This window comes from Triturus cristatus, chromosome 8 (genome assembly GCF_964204655.1).
Source record: "Triturus cristatus chromosome 8, aTriCri1.1, whole genome shotgun sequence".
Classification (NCBI taxonomy): Eukaryota; Metazoa; Chordata; class Amphibia; order Caudata; family Salamandridae; genus Triturus; species Triturus cristatus.
Window position 1 is genome coordinate 1137723017 of NC_140591.1, and position 13425 is coordinate 1137736441.

The 13425-nt window shown below is 51.1% G+C and overlaps 1 protein-coding gene and 1 long non-coding RNA gene across 7 annotated transcripts in view; one reads left to right on the plus strand and one right to left on the minus strand.

The window, feature by feature from the left end:
* The window catches only part of LOC146805511 (uncharacterized), a 457188-nt gene that overhangs the window by 290969 nt on the left and 152794 nt on the right, over positions 1–13425 (minus strand). The gene's annotated exons all lie outside the window — the stretch shown is intronic.
* LOC146805512 (interleukin-1 receptor type 1-like) overlaps positions 1–13425 on the plus strand; it is a 237300-nt gene that overhangs the window by 9656 nt on the left and 214219 nt on the right. The gene's annotated exons all lie outside the window — the stretch shown is intronic.

Below are 13425 nucleotides of genomic sequence, written 5' to 3' on the forward strand. Positions count from 1 at the left end.
CTGCTTGGCAGGCACCAAAAACCTTTAATCAACAGTCGTAAACTTTCCCACTCCTGCTGGAGTCCAAAGTACCTGCAGCCCCGGAAGTGGATTTCCTGACTTCTTGACGGCCATTGTGAGACCCCAGCAGAGCTGAGGCGAGTGGACCCCACGAGCGACGAGGAACAGCAATACCCGGGTACCGTGCACTATTGTCGAGTGCAACCCCTTCACGGCGTTCTACGAACTTGTGCTTTGGACCACGTGTGGTCCAAGCCTCCAGCAGGATTTCCCTTGAAAATCAGAGGCCTACCTCGTCTCGAGTGACCGTGGGCTCCTGTGAAGTGAATCCTCACGAGGTGTCTTCGCGATCCCTTGCCCGTTGGCTTGTGGGTCCCCCGAAGACTTTCTCATCTAACCAAAGGGCTCCCCTGGTTGCTCCAGGCTTGCCCTCACTTACCCTCGCTGGGTGAGTCCCTCAGACCTTGCTGGTCTTCACCGCTGACTTTCTTCATTTTCTATGAGACTTGCTGTTGCCAAGGCTTGTTGGCTCCAATCCGGTTGCCGACACCTCAGTAAGCTGCAGACTTCGTGGGACACTCTGAATCCAGCTCCTGGTCATCGTCGATGCCTCCTGGACCTCGTGGCTGAAGAGTCAAAACACCCTTGATCACCTGAAATCACCCGACTTCCGTGGGCATCCATCTTCCTGGCCCCGGGTCACTGGCAAGTGACTGTGAACACTGTCCCTTCTGCTTTCAGGTCTTCTTCATCTTGAATCCAGCCTCGGATTCCACCGGACACTTCTCCAGTCTTCACAAGCAGCAAAACTTCTTTGGCTTCCATTGAAAACGACGACGCGACCCGACACCAAAAGACACCTATGCACCCGGCTTCCCTGGGTGAGGTAACTCGTGCACTCCGGTGCTCCTGTGCATGTTGGCCTTCGAATTATTTACCTTGGAAGTGGCTTGCTTGTAGACCGTCCCGCAGTACCCTTAAACTTTAAAATTCCAACCGCGACTTGCTCCATTGAAATCAATAGGGAACCCGCGGCTGTGTTCTCACACTGAACGCGTCTCCCGTGGGTCCTTTACGTACCAGCCTTGGGTGGATTAGTGAGACCCCAGCGATTCTGAAGGCCCTAGGCCATGTCCCCTTGCAAGTCGACATTCCTAAACCTCTTTTTTAGTATATGGTCTGGTACGCCCCTAGTTCCCCAGCCATATTTGTGCTTAACTTATTGTGAAACGTTGATATTTGCATATGTTCTTGACTTCTAATCTCATAAAGAGATTAGTAGTGTGTGTTTAGTAATAAATACATATATATTTGATATATACCTGTGTGGTGTCCTTTCATTTGGTAATTCAAGAGATTATAAGGTAAAACAAGCTGCTTTACATTCCTCTGAGAATTATCCTGAAGGCTGCTCTTCACAGCTGTCACTAGGATAGCTTTCTTTAAAAGGTTGTCTTAAACCTATCTACCATAAGAATTGAATTGGACTGGTGCAAGGTGGCCACTATAACTAGTGACCAGCATATGCCAGGCCAACTTCTCACAGGAAACCTAGCAAACCTATACATTTTTGACACCCAGGAGGTGGGGTAACTTGACTGCCTCCCACCAGGTTCTGTTACCCAGAATCCCTTGCAAACCTAAAGAATTGTCCAAAAAAACACATTTTCCCCACATTTCTGTGGTGGAAAGTTCTGGAATCTGCGTGGATCCACAAATTTCCACTCACCCCGTGTTCCCCAAAGTCTTACAAGAAAAATGGTACCTCACTTGTGTGGGTCGGTCTAGTGCCCGCGACAGGAAACGGTGCAAAACGCAACGTGGTCACACCTCAATTTCGCAGTGAAAAATGACCCTTTTTTGGCAAAGTGCCTAGCTCTAGTTTGTGAACCCTAGCTCTGCCGGCACCTAGGGAAACCTAGCAAACCTATACATTTTTGAAAACTAGACACCCGAGGGCTTCAAGGGAGGTATGGCTTGCGTGAATCCCCCAATGTTTCCTTACCCAGAATCCCCTGCAAACCTCAATTTTAGTTGAATAAATCACTTTTTTCACACATTTTTGTGTGGGAAACTTGTGTCATCACTGGTCTCACACAAATTTCCCTCCACCCAGCGTTCCCCCAGGTCTCCCGATAAAAATGGTGCCTCACTTGTGTGGGAGGCCCAAGTATCCGCGACAGGCAAGGGCCCAAAACGTTTTGAGGAAACATCAACATTGCCTATCAAAAAATATTTTGGACCCTTCCCTGTCGCGGGTACTTGGGCTTCCCACACAAGTGAGGCACCATTTTTATCGGGAGACCTGGGGGAATGCTGGGTGGTGGGATATTTGTGTGAGCCCGGTGATGCCACAACTTTCCCACACAAAAATGTGTGAAAAAAGTGATTTGTTTCAGGTAAAAATGAGGTTTGCAGGGGATTCTGGGTAAGGAAACGTTGGGGGATCCACGCATGCCATATCTCCCTGGAAGCCCCCGGGTGTCTAGTTTTCAGAAATGTGTGGGTTTGTTATGTTTCCCTAGATGGCCGCAGAGCTCAGGCCAAAAACCCAGGTGTCCCCCCCCCCCCCCCTTGCAAAACCAGGTGGTTTTGAGAGAGGCAATTTTCATGTCGCCTCAGTAGGTTTTGGGCCCTTTCCTGTTAAGGGTCCTTGACCCACCCATGCAAGTGAGGTACCATTTTTGTCAGCAGACCTGGGGGAATGCTGCATGGGAGGAAATTTGTGGATCAACCCATATTCCAGCACTTTCCCACACAGAAATTTGCAAAAAAAGTTACTTTTTCGGCAAAGTTTGAGGTTTGCTGGGGATTCTGGGTAGGAGAATGATGGGGGACCCACGCAAGCCATACCTCGCTGAACGCCCCCGGGTGTCTAGTTTCCATAAATGTTTGGGTTGGTAGTTTTCCAAGATGGCTGCCGAGCCCGGGGACAAAAACCCAGGTGACCCCCCCCGCTTGCAAAACCAGGTTGTTTTGTGATGGGTCATTTTGATATCGCCTCAATAGGTTTTGGGCCCTTGACTGTCTCGGGTACTTGACCTACCCACGCGAGTGAGGTATCGTTTTTATCGGGAGACCTGGGGAAACGCTGGGTGTGAGAATTTGTGGATCCACGTAGATTCCAGAACTTTCCCACACAGAACTTTGAGGAAAAAGTGAATTTTTCAGCTAAATTTGAGGTTTGCAGGGGATTGTGGGTAGGAAAACTTTAGGGGCCCACGCAAGCCATACTTTGCTGGACTCCCCCGGGTGTCTAGTTTTCAGAAATGTTTGGGTTTGGTAGGTTTCCCTATGTGCTGGCTGCGCTAAGGCCCAAAATCCACAGGTAGGCATTTTGCTAAAAACAACTCCGTGCCTAGTCTGTTTTCTGCCACCCGGGGGGGGTATCTGGGGGGAGGGGGTTGCCCCCACCCCGCCTCATAAAATAAAAGCCAGCATAATCGTTGGCGTCTAGTGGGCTTTTTGCCCCCCCCGGGGGTAGATTGGGGGCTATCAATCAATTAATCAATCATAGGCATTTGTATAGCGCACTGCTCACCCGGAGGGTCTCAAGGCGCTGGGGGGTGGGGGGGAACGCTACTGCTCGAACAGCCAGGTCTTGAGTTGCTTCCTGAAGGCGAGATGGTCTTGCGTTGTCCGGAGGTGGATGGGGAGGGAGTTCCATGTCTTGGCTGCCAGGTAGGAGAAGGATCTTCCTCCGGCGGTGGCTCTGCGGATGCGGGGGACGGTGGCGAGAGCGAGGCTGGCGGAGCGGAGCTGGCGGGTGGGCTTGTGGAAGGTCAGGCGGCTCTTGAGGAACTTGGGGCCCAGGTAGTGGAGGGCCTTGTGTGCGTGGGTGAGGAGTCGGAACGTGATTCTTTTGTTGACGGGGAGCCAGTGCAGGTCTCTCAGGTGTCCGGAGATGTGGCTGTGTCGGGGGATGTCCAGGATGAGTCGTGCTGAGGCGTTCTGGATCCGTTGGAGTTTGTTCTGGAGTTTTGCGGCGGTGCCGGCGTAGAGGGCGTTCCCATAGTCCAGCCGACTGGTGACGAGGGCCTGGGTGACCGTCTTCCTGGTCTCGGTGGGGATCTACCGGAAGATCTTTCGAAGCATGCGCAGGGTGTTGAAGCATGAAGACGAGACGGCGTTGACTTGTCTGGTCATCGAGAGGGACGAGTCCAGGATGAAGCCTAGGTTGTGTGCGTGGTCCGTTGGCTTGGGGGTGGCTCCCAGGGCGGGGGGCCACCAGGAGTCGTCCCAGGCGGAGGGTGATGATCCCAGGATGAGGACCTCCGTCTTGTCTGAGTTCAGTTTCAGGCGGCTGTTCTTCATCCATTCGGCGACGTCTTTCATCCCTTCGTGTAGGCTGGCGGCGTCCGGGTCGCTGGTGAGGGAGAGGATCAGCTGGGTGTCGTCGGCGTAGGTGATGATCTTGAGGTTGTGTTGACGTGCGATGGTTGCGAGGGGGCTCATGTAGACGTTGAAGAGGGTGGGGCTGAGCGATGACCCTTGTGGAACGCCGCAGATGACTTTGGTGGCCGCTGACCGGAACGGGGGGAGGCGGACTCTCTGGGTTCTTCCGGCGAGGAATGAGGTGATCCACTCCAGGGCCTTCTCCTGGATGCCGGTGTTGTTCAGGCGCTGTACCAGGGTGCTGTGGCAGACAGTGTCGAACGCTGCGGAGAGGTCCAGGAGGATGAGGGCCGCAGTTTCCCCGTTGTCCATTAGGGATCTGATGTCGTCTGTGGCTGCGATGAGGGCGGTCTCCGTGCTGTGGTTGGCTCGGAAGCCGGATTGCGAGTGGTCGAGGGATCCGTTGGTCTCGAGGAAGGCGGCTAGCTGTCTGTTGACGGTCTTCTCGATGACTTTGGCAGGAAACGGGAGGAGCGAGATGGGGCGGTAGTTCTTGAGGTCGGAGGGGTCTGCAGTTGGTTTCTTCAGCAGGGCACTGATCTCGGCGTGTTTCCAGCACTCTGGGAAGGTGGCGGTGTTGAAGGAGGCGTTGATGATGTCGCGGAGGTGGGGTGCGATGATGTGGTCGGCCGTGTTGAAGATGTGGTGTGGGCAGGGGTCCGTAGGGGATCCGGAGTGGATGGTGTTCATTGTGCGTGTTGTGTCTTCGGTGCTGACTGGGGTCCAGGTGCGGAGGGTGGCGGTTGGGGGGCATCGGTTCGGTGGTGGGGTTCGTGGTTGGTGGGCCGAAGCTGTTGTGAATGTTGGCGATCTTGTCGTGGAAGAAGGCTGCGAGGGAGTCGCAGAGGTCTTGCGAGGGAGTGATGTCATTGTTTCCGGCGTCGGGGTTGGAGAGCTCTTTGACGATGCTGAAGAGTTCCTTGCTGTTGTGGGTGTTGTTGTCCAGTCGTTCCTTGAAGGCTGTCTTCTTTGTGGCGCGGATCAGTTGGTGGTGTTTGCGGGTGGCGTGTTTGAGGGCCGTCATGTTGTCTGTGGTCTGGTTGGTGTGCCAGGTGTTCTCCAGGGAGCGGCAGTTCTTCTTGGAGGTGATGAGCTCGTCGGTGAACCAGGAGGCTTTCTTGCTGCCGTGTCTGCTGGGGGGGTTCTTCTTCAGTGGTGCGAGGGCGTCTGCGCAGTTGGTGATCCACTGTGTGAGGTTGTTGGCGGCTTCGTTGGGGTCCGTTGAGCTGGTGGGGGGGTTCTGGCTGATGAAGGTGGTGAGCTGGTCGCCGGTGATCTTGTTCCAGCTCCTGCGGGGGGCTTGTTGAGGGTGGTGGTGGGTCGTTGTTTTGCTGAAGTGGACGCAGCTGTGGTCAGTCCACTGGAGATTGGTGGAGTGTCTGAAGGTGATGTATTTGCTGGATGAGAAGACTAGGTCAAGCGTGTGGCTGGCGTAGTGGGTGGGGGTGGTTACCAGTTGCTTGAGTCCGAGGTTGGCCAGGTTGTCCAGCAGAGCGGTGGTGTTGCGGTCCTTGTCCTCCAGGTGGAAGTTGAGGTCCCCCAGGAGGATGTAGTCGGTGGAATTGATGGCGTGCGGGCTGACGAAGTCTGTGATGTCTTCGCTGAACTGTGTGCGTGGTCCCGGTGGTCTGTAGACGAGGGTGCCTCTGAGCGTGGTCTTGGGGTCGGTGTGTATCTGGAAGTGGAGGTGTTCGGCGGAGGTGAAGGTGTCATCGGAGTTGGTCGTGATGCGGATGGAGTTCTTGTGGATGATGGCCATCCCTCCTCCTGTCTGGTTGACGCGGTCCTTCCTGGTGATTTTGTAGCCTTCCGGGACGGCGATGGCGACGTCGGGCGCTGAGGAGGCGTTCATCCAGGTTTCCGTCAGGAAGGCGATGTCTGGTGCTGTCGAGTCGAGGAGGTTCCAGAGTTCGACGGCATGCCTGTGAACGGAGCGGGTGTTGAGCAGGATGCACATCAGGTGTTTGTTGCTGGGGCTCGGTTTAGCAGGTGCGGTGTTGGGTCGGAGGCCGGTGAAGCGGCAGGTCAGGCAGGTGAAGGGTCCGTGGGTGCGTCTTTGGGTGGCTTGGTAGCAGGCGGTGTTTCGGCCGGCGTTGAGTGCGTGGAGGGTTTTGGCGTCGTAGATGTGCAGGGTGTGCTGGCGAGGGCGAGGACCAGGGGGTCTGGCGCTGGGCGGGGTCCAGGCGCAGACGGGCTTACCTTTTGGCGCACCTTCGGCGCTCCCGCTGCGCGCGTCCGCTGCGCGGTCGCTCTGGGGGCGTCATAAGTAAGGAGCCGGGAGGGAGGAGCAGCTGGGTGGCGGGAGCGGGGCGGCGAACGGAATCACAGGGGGGCGGGACCGCAGGGAGGCAGCGGCGGGAAATTCCAAGAAGCAGCGGGCAGCGGGAAATTCCCAGGAGCAGCGGGAAATTCCCAGGAGCAGCGGGCAGCGAGCGAAGGAATCTGCAGGCAGGAGGCGGCAAAGGCAGGCAGGAGCAGCAGCAGTGAGTGGGGCGACCAAGTCCTGTGGAGGGCTGAGCGGTCACACTCTGTGGTCCCCTACGGTCCCCTTAAGTAAGGAGCCGGGAGGGAGGAGCAGCTGGGTGGCGGGAGCGGGGCGGCGAATGGAATCACAGGGGGGCGGGGCCGCAGGGAGGCAGCGGCGGGAAATTCCAAGAAGCAACGGGCAGCGGGAAATTCCCAGGAGCAGCGGGAAATTCCCAGGAGCAGCGGGCAGCGAGCGAAGGAATCTGCAGGCAGGAGGCGGCAAAGGCAGGCAGGAGCGGCAGCAGTGAGTGGGGCGACCAAGCCCTGTGGAGGGCTGAGCGGTCCATTTGTCCCCCGCGGGGGCAGGAAGGCTGTAATTTTTGCGGAGAGGGGGTGGGGGCATGGGTATGCCCATTTTGGCCAACCCCCACCCTAATTAAAATTTGCCCAAAAAAATCCCTGGCGTCTAGTAGGCTTTTTGCTCACCCGGCAGGGCAGATTGGGGGCTAATGCCCCCATCTGCCCCCCTGGGGAGACAGAAAGTCCACTAGACGCCAAGGAGATTTTTGGGCAAATTTAAATTAGGGTGGGGGCTGCCCAAAACGGGCATGCCAATGCCCCCACCCTAATTAAAATTTGTCCCAAAAAATCCCTGGTGTCTAGTGGGCTTTTTGCCCCCCGGGGGAGCAGATTGGGGGCTTTTGCCCCATCTGTCCCCCACGGGGGGCAGGAAGGCTGTAATTCTTGCAGGGAGGGGGTGGGGGCATGGGCATGCCCGTTTTGGGAACCCCACCCTAATGCAAATTTGCCCCAAAAAATCCCTGGCGTCTAGTGGGCTTTTTGCTCCCCCTGGCGGGGCAGATTGGTGGCTAATGCCCCCATCTGCCCCCCAGGGGGGGGGGGGCAGAAAGTCCACTAGACACCAGGGAGTTTTTTTGGCAAATTTTAATTAGGGTGGAGGCTGCCCAAAACCGGCCTGCCAATGCCCCCACCCTAATCAAAATTTGCCCAAAAAGTCCCTGGCGTCTAGTGGGCATTCTGGCCCTCCAGGGGGGCAGGTTGAGGGCTACTGCCCGATCTGCCCCCCAGCGGGGGCAAAAGGCTGTTATTTGTGCCGGGGAGGGGGTGGGGGCATGGGCATGCCCGTTTTGGGAGCCCCCAACCTAATTCAAATTTGCCCAATAAAAACTTCCCGGCATCTAGTGGGCTTTTTCCTCCCCCGGCGGGGCAGATTGGGGGCTTATGCCCCCATCTGCCCCCCAGGGGGGGGCAGAAAGGCTGTGATTTTTGCGGGGGTGGGTGGGGGCATGGGCATGTCCATATTGGGCAGCCCCCACCACAAATTATAATAAAAAAAAAAATCCCTGGCATATAGTGGGCTTTATGCCCCCCCGGGGGGGCAGATTAAGGGCTACTGCCCCCAACTGCCTCCCAGGGGGGGGCAGAAAGGCTGTAAATTTGGCAGGGTGGGGGCATGGACATGCCCTTTATGGGCAGCCCCCACCCTAATAAATTATGCAGCCAAAAGGTAATATCCCTGGTGTGTAGTGGGCTTTTTGCTCCCCGGGGGGCAAAAAGACTAAATCACACCCTAACCATTTGGGGGGAGCAAACGCCCTTGCCCAAGGGGCCGCTCCCTTCTCCCTGCTGTCTAGTGGGTGGATCCCTGCTTGGGGATCGCCCTCTTGGGGCGATCCCCAAGCAGGGACTTACTGAGGAATGGTAGCTCTTTACAATGATACCTCTCCTGTCTTTCTACGTGCCCGGGGGGCTGAGATAGCCCACTGAGCACATAGAAAGTGGAACTGAAATGAGCCTATAAGCTCATTTCAGTTTCGGTGCAATGACGACAGCGCGACGTGCACGCTGATCGTCATTGAACAGAAACCAGGGAGGGGGCCTTGGGAGCTGGGGAAGCTCTTCTCCAGCTCCCAAGGTCAAAGGGATTAAATAGAAATCCCTCTGCTGTCTGCAGCAGAGGGATTTCTGCCCCTGACCTCATGACGAAATGGTTCCGTCCTGAGCACAGGGCATCAATGCTCATGACGGAACCATTCCGTCATGAGCATCGAAGGGGTTAATATTTTTGTTTACAAACTAAGGACTGTAAAATGAGCATCTTGTATCTGCAGCCTTTCATGTTCCTCTACTTACTTTTTGATTTGTAATTTGTTAAGATGGTCAAATAAAGATGCCATATTTCATTGACCTGCTATCTTGGAAGCTCTTCCGTCAACTAGGCTCTATAGGCTAAGTCAGAGGTCCTTTGATATTTCATGTTTGTCTAGATTTTCCCAAAATTTGCTATAGTTTCAACAGTATTCTGGGTGTTCATGTTTAGATTGGGTTGTCAGTGTTGGAAAAAAAGAGACACACATTTGGGTTGCCGGGCTAGTTTTTGATTGTCTTTGCAGAGTGCTGGCATGTTGTTTTTCTACCATCTCATGACACCTTCCATAATTTAAAAGAAGGTTATAGTAGATTGTATCTCAATGTAGTTTGAGTGAACTTAATGTCACTCTGCTCTATTTCTCTGTTCTGTCTGATAGTGGTGTTCTTTTTGGTTTTACATTCTTCTCTGGATGAGTCTATCCTAGATATTTTTTTTTATAAAATTCTAATCCAGTTTTAGGCATATTAAAAGATTATTTCTTGGTCTAGCTCTGGTAAAAACCTGTCTAGAAATTATGTTTCAGGAAATGTTTGACACAAATGCTGATGCTGCTGAAATAGACAAGACACAATTTTCTTCTTTGTACATGGACAAAGTGATTGCGAGAGCCCACACTTGTAGCCTGATTTAGTGAATGGTAGAAACAGAATATCTGGAAAACCTGGAGGTATACCACCTGTGTCATTGCAGCAAATTTACAGTATCTTTTTATAATGAGATAGGTAGTATGTTCAGGTGGCTGGAATTTACTTTGTGCCATTTCCTCATCTTTATGTGACAACTCCACCCATATTTATATTGATACAGGCATCCAGTAGAGAGTGTCTGATACACTGCTTGTTGTAGGTTAGAATATTGTGGATCTGAATATCGTGATGCAAAAATATTTTTGCCAAAATATAGACTACCAAAATATCATCAAGGTAAATATATTCAGGTTATTTTACTATTCTTAACTCCACATCTACATACCTTGAAGATGTGTGTAGATTAAATTTAAGGTACGTAGATGTGATGTTAAGTAGGAGTGTGTGAAATTTGCGTAATTTGCTTTTGCAAAATTATGGTGAATTTCAGGAACATTACTCAAAATGTGATTCTGCCATTTAGCGCTATATTTTAATGCAAAATGCGCACTCAGGCCAGTTTTTAATGCAAAGATTTATTTCGCTCCAAAAAGTGCAAAAAACACAATTGCTGTTGTACTGTTGCATTGTTCCCGTTCTATAATTGCTGACATAGATGCCCTTTTACTCAACATGGACCTTGGCCTCCTAATCCTCACTGAAGCCTGGCTAAATGGCTCCTTATCTACTATTCTTAACATCCTAGGACCCCCTGCCCCTGTTAAGATATCATCCGTCAGGAACATGTTTAACATCTTGAGGGTGGTATATATCAGGCTAACCTATCTGTTAAACAGTCATATACTTCACTAGCCTCTTATTGCGAATATATGAAGACAAACATCCCAACCAAAGACCATGCTACCTGCACCGTGCACACGATCTACCCCCCCCCCCCCCCAGGTGGTGATCACACTTTCATCGAACAAATCGTGGAGATAATCTCTAGCAGCAATGCACCGCACAATAACCAGATTTTCCTACGTGACTTCAACGTTTGTTGTAATGACTCCAATGAGCCACTAGTGAACTGCTTCAATCACTTTCTCTGTGACCTTAACCCGTTCCAAGCCTGCAACAGCCCTACTCATATGAAAGGGGCTAGCTTAGACTTAATCATAGCCAAGGAAATGCCATCCTTTTGGACACTATCTCACCCTGTAACTGTACCAACCACCACTGCATCATCTTTCCCATAGCGGAGAAGGTAACCATCTCTAAAGGCCAGCTTGTGAAAATAAGACATTGGATTAGAAATACTCTCAATCCAGACTTGCTATCTTTCACTAGCCACAATCTCCTGTCACCTCCCACTGATCTGGTTAGCACTCAAGACCTCACTAAGCACTATCTTAACTCTGCCCAACATCTTGGACTCCATCGCACCCAATCAATTAAAGAGAATTCCAATGAGAAGATCCAACCCCTGGTTCAGCTGTATCGTCAGTGAGGAACACTGCACCCTTAGGCTTGGGGGAAGAGCATGAAGTCTGAACCACTCCGTGTCTAACCTTGAACTTCTGCGGATAAAACGAAGTGCTTACAATAGGTGCATCAGAAGGGCCAAAACATCAAATTTTCTTCCGCAACTAGATATGGTCTTCAACCATCCCAAAAGACTCTTTGAATTGGTTAAACAACAAACTTTTGGGAAATGTAATTCCACCACGTTAGATTCTACAACTCTATCTATTTGTCAAACCTTTTCCTCCTCCTTTTTTGAGAAAACCAAATCAATTGACCATGATTTCCAAAATGCTGTGATTCTAACAGACTGGAACCACAGCACACATCCATTTTGCAGGAAGTGTCCTGGCAACCAGCTCCTCAAACCAAAAAACAAAGCCTCTTGGTCCATATTTCAGATATTTGATAACTCTGAAATCCTAAAGCTACTGACCTCCACAAAATTCTCCAGCCACTTCAATGACCCCCTCTCCTCCAAACTCCTCAATGAAACTTCACACCTCGTTATACCGTTATGGGCAGAATTATCTATGCCGCCCTTACACAAGGCGCTATGCCAGACTAGTAAAAAAGTGGTCAAGTCACACCTATTTTAAAAAAGCCCGACGCTGACCTTTCAGATCCCAACACCTACCATCCCATTTCCATCATCCCAACCTTAGCCAAACTCCTGGAAAAATGTGTTCATCTGCAGCTCTGCAATCACATTGCTCATCACCAACTCCTCAACCACTGCCAATCTGGCTTCAGACCAGGTCTCAGTACTGAAACTTCCATGGTCCACATTGTCGACGATGCTCTACGCTTTAATGATCAAAATAAATCCTGCATCTTAATCCTACTTGACCTATCGTCATCGTTTGACACGTTCAAACATGGGACTTTCCTGAACCTCTTAGAACACATCTGTCTCTAAGGTAGGTCTTAAAATGGTTCCACTCAGTCATCCAAAAGAGACCTCAAAGAGTCCTTATGCTCCGCCACACTTACATCGGCCTTCAACGACTACTGACTGAAATGCAGAAATATGCTACAGAAAACAACCTCAAAATAAATCTTAGCAAAACACGGACAATGTCAATAAATAATAAAAAGAAAGCACAGAAGATCTGGTTCCTCGGCGGTACAAAAATTGACCCAGCTTGTGAGTATAAATATCTGGGAGTTACATTTGATAAAGAGGGGTCCTTTGTGCGTCAGAAACAGGAAATAAGAAGGAGAAGCTTATTGATCGCCATCACGATGAAAAACCTGGCAAATCAACTGATGGGCCCGACTTTGACCCCATTACTGAAGGTAGTTCAAGCCAAACTGCTTCCCTCGATCACCTATGGTAGTGAGGCAATGCGGGGAAGAGACGCCAAAGATCTGGATAGTTTGCAGGTCAAAGCGTACAGAACTATGTTCTTCCTCCCGCCTTACACATCACCGGCTCAAATAAGGCTGGAGTTCGGCCTGCAAAAACAAGTTTTAGCCAGGTACGGGGCATACATCATCTGCTGGCACAAGATAAGAAGCACCACCACAAACACGCTAAATTATCTGTTGTGGCGCGATATAGAACATAGGGATTTCTCTGAGGCGAGAAATCATCTTCGGCTAGCCTTGGAAGCCACTCAACTTTCTGATCTTTGGGATGCACAATTTGGTCATCCAAACTTCAAAAAACTAGTTTGGAAAATTTTTAAATCACTCTCCTTACTGGAGGACAAGGCGATCTTCTCAAAAGATCTCACGCATGGATGACTCTCAACTCCTACAAATCATTAATCCCACAATCATACTTCAATCAGGGCTATTCCAAAGCCTTAAAATTGAACTTCTTAAAGTATAGATTGGGGATTCTTCCTTGCACTGGCCACCTACCACCATGGCTGAGGACAAACGGACAAGATACTTGTAGGCTGTGTAACTCCAACAATGGCGACATCCTTCACGTAATCTGCCTATGTGAAGAGCTGCATCAAGCCTGGCAACAGTTTCTCAAAGATCAATTCAACCAGAAAGGCATCCGTACCAGAAGGCAAGCAGTGCTGGCCTGCCTAAACCCATCAAATACTAAACTAAACTGCAGATTTGTAAAATTTCTGATGGTGATCGAACAGAGAATGCCAAAAATAGTGGAAAATATTCTACAAAATCTACCGACCCAAGTTGACTAGTAGATGGGCAAAAAGACTCAGCGGTACTTTATCAAGGTCGTCCATTAGCACCAGGGGGACAATTTGTGCAACAAGCAGAGTCCTTGTGGAAAATACGGCAAATGGTCACGCTGGGCAAGAGCAAATGAAATCCAAG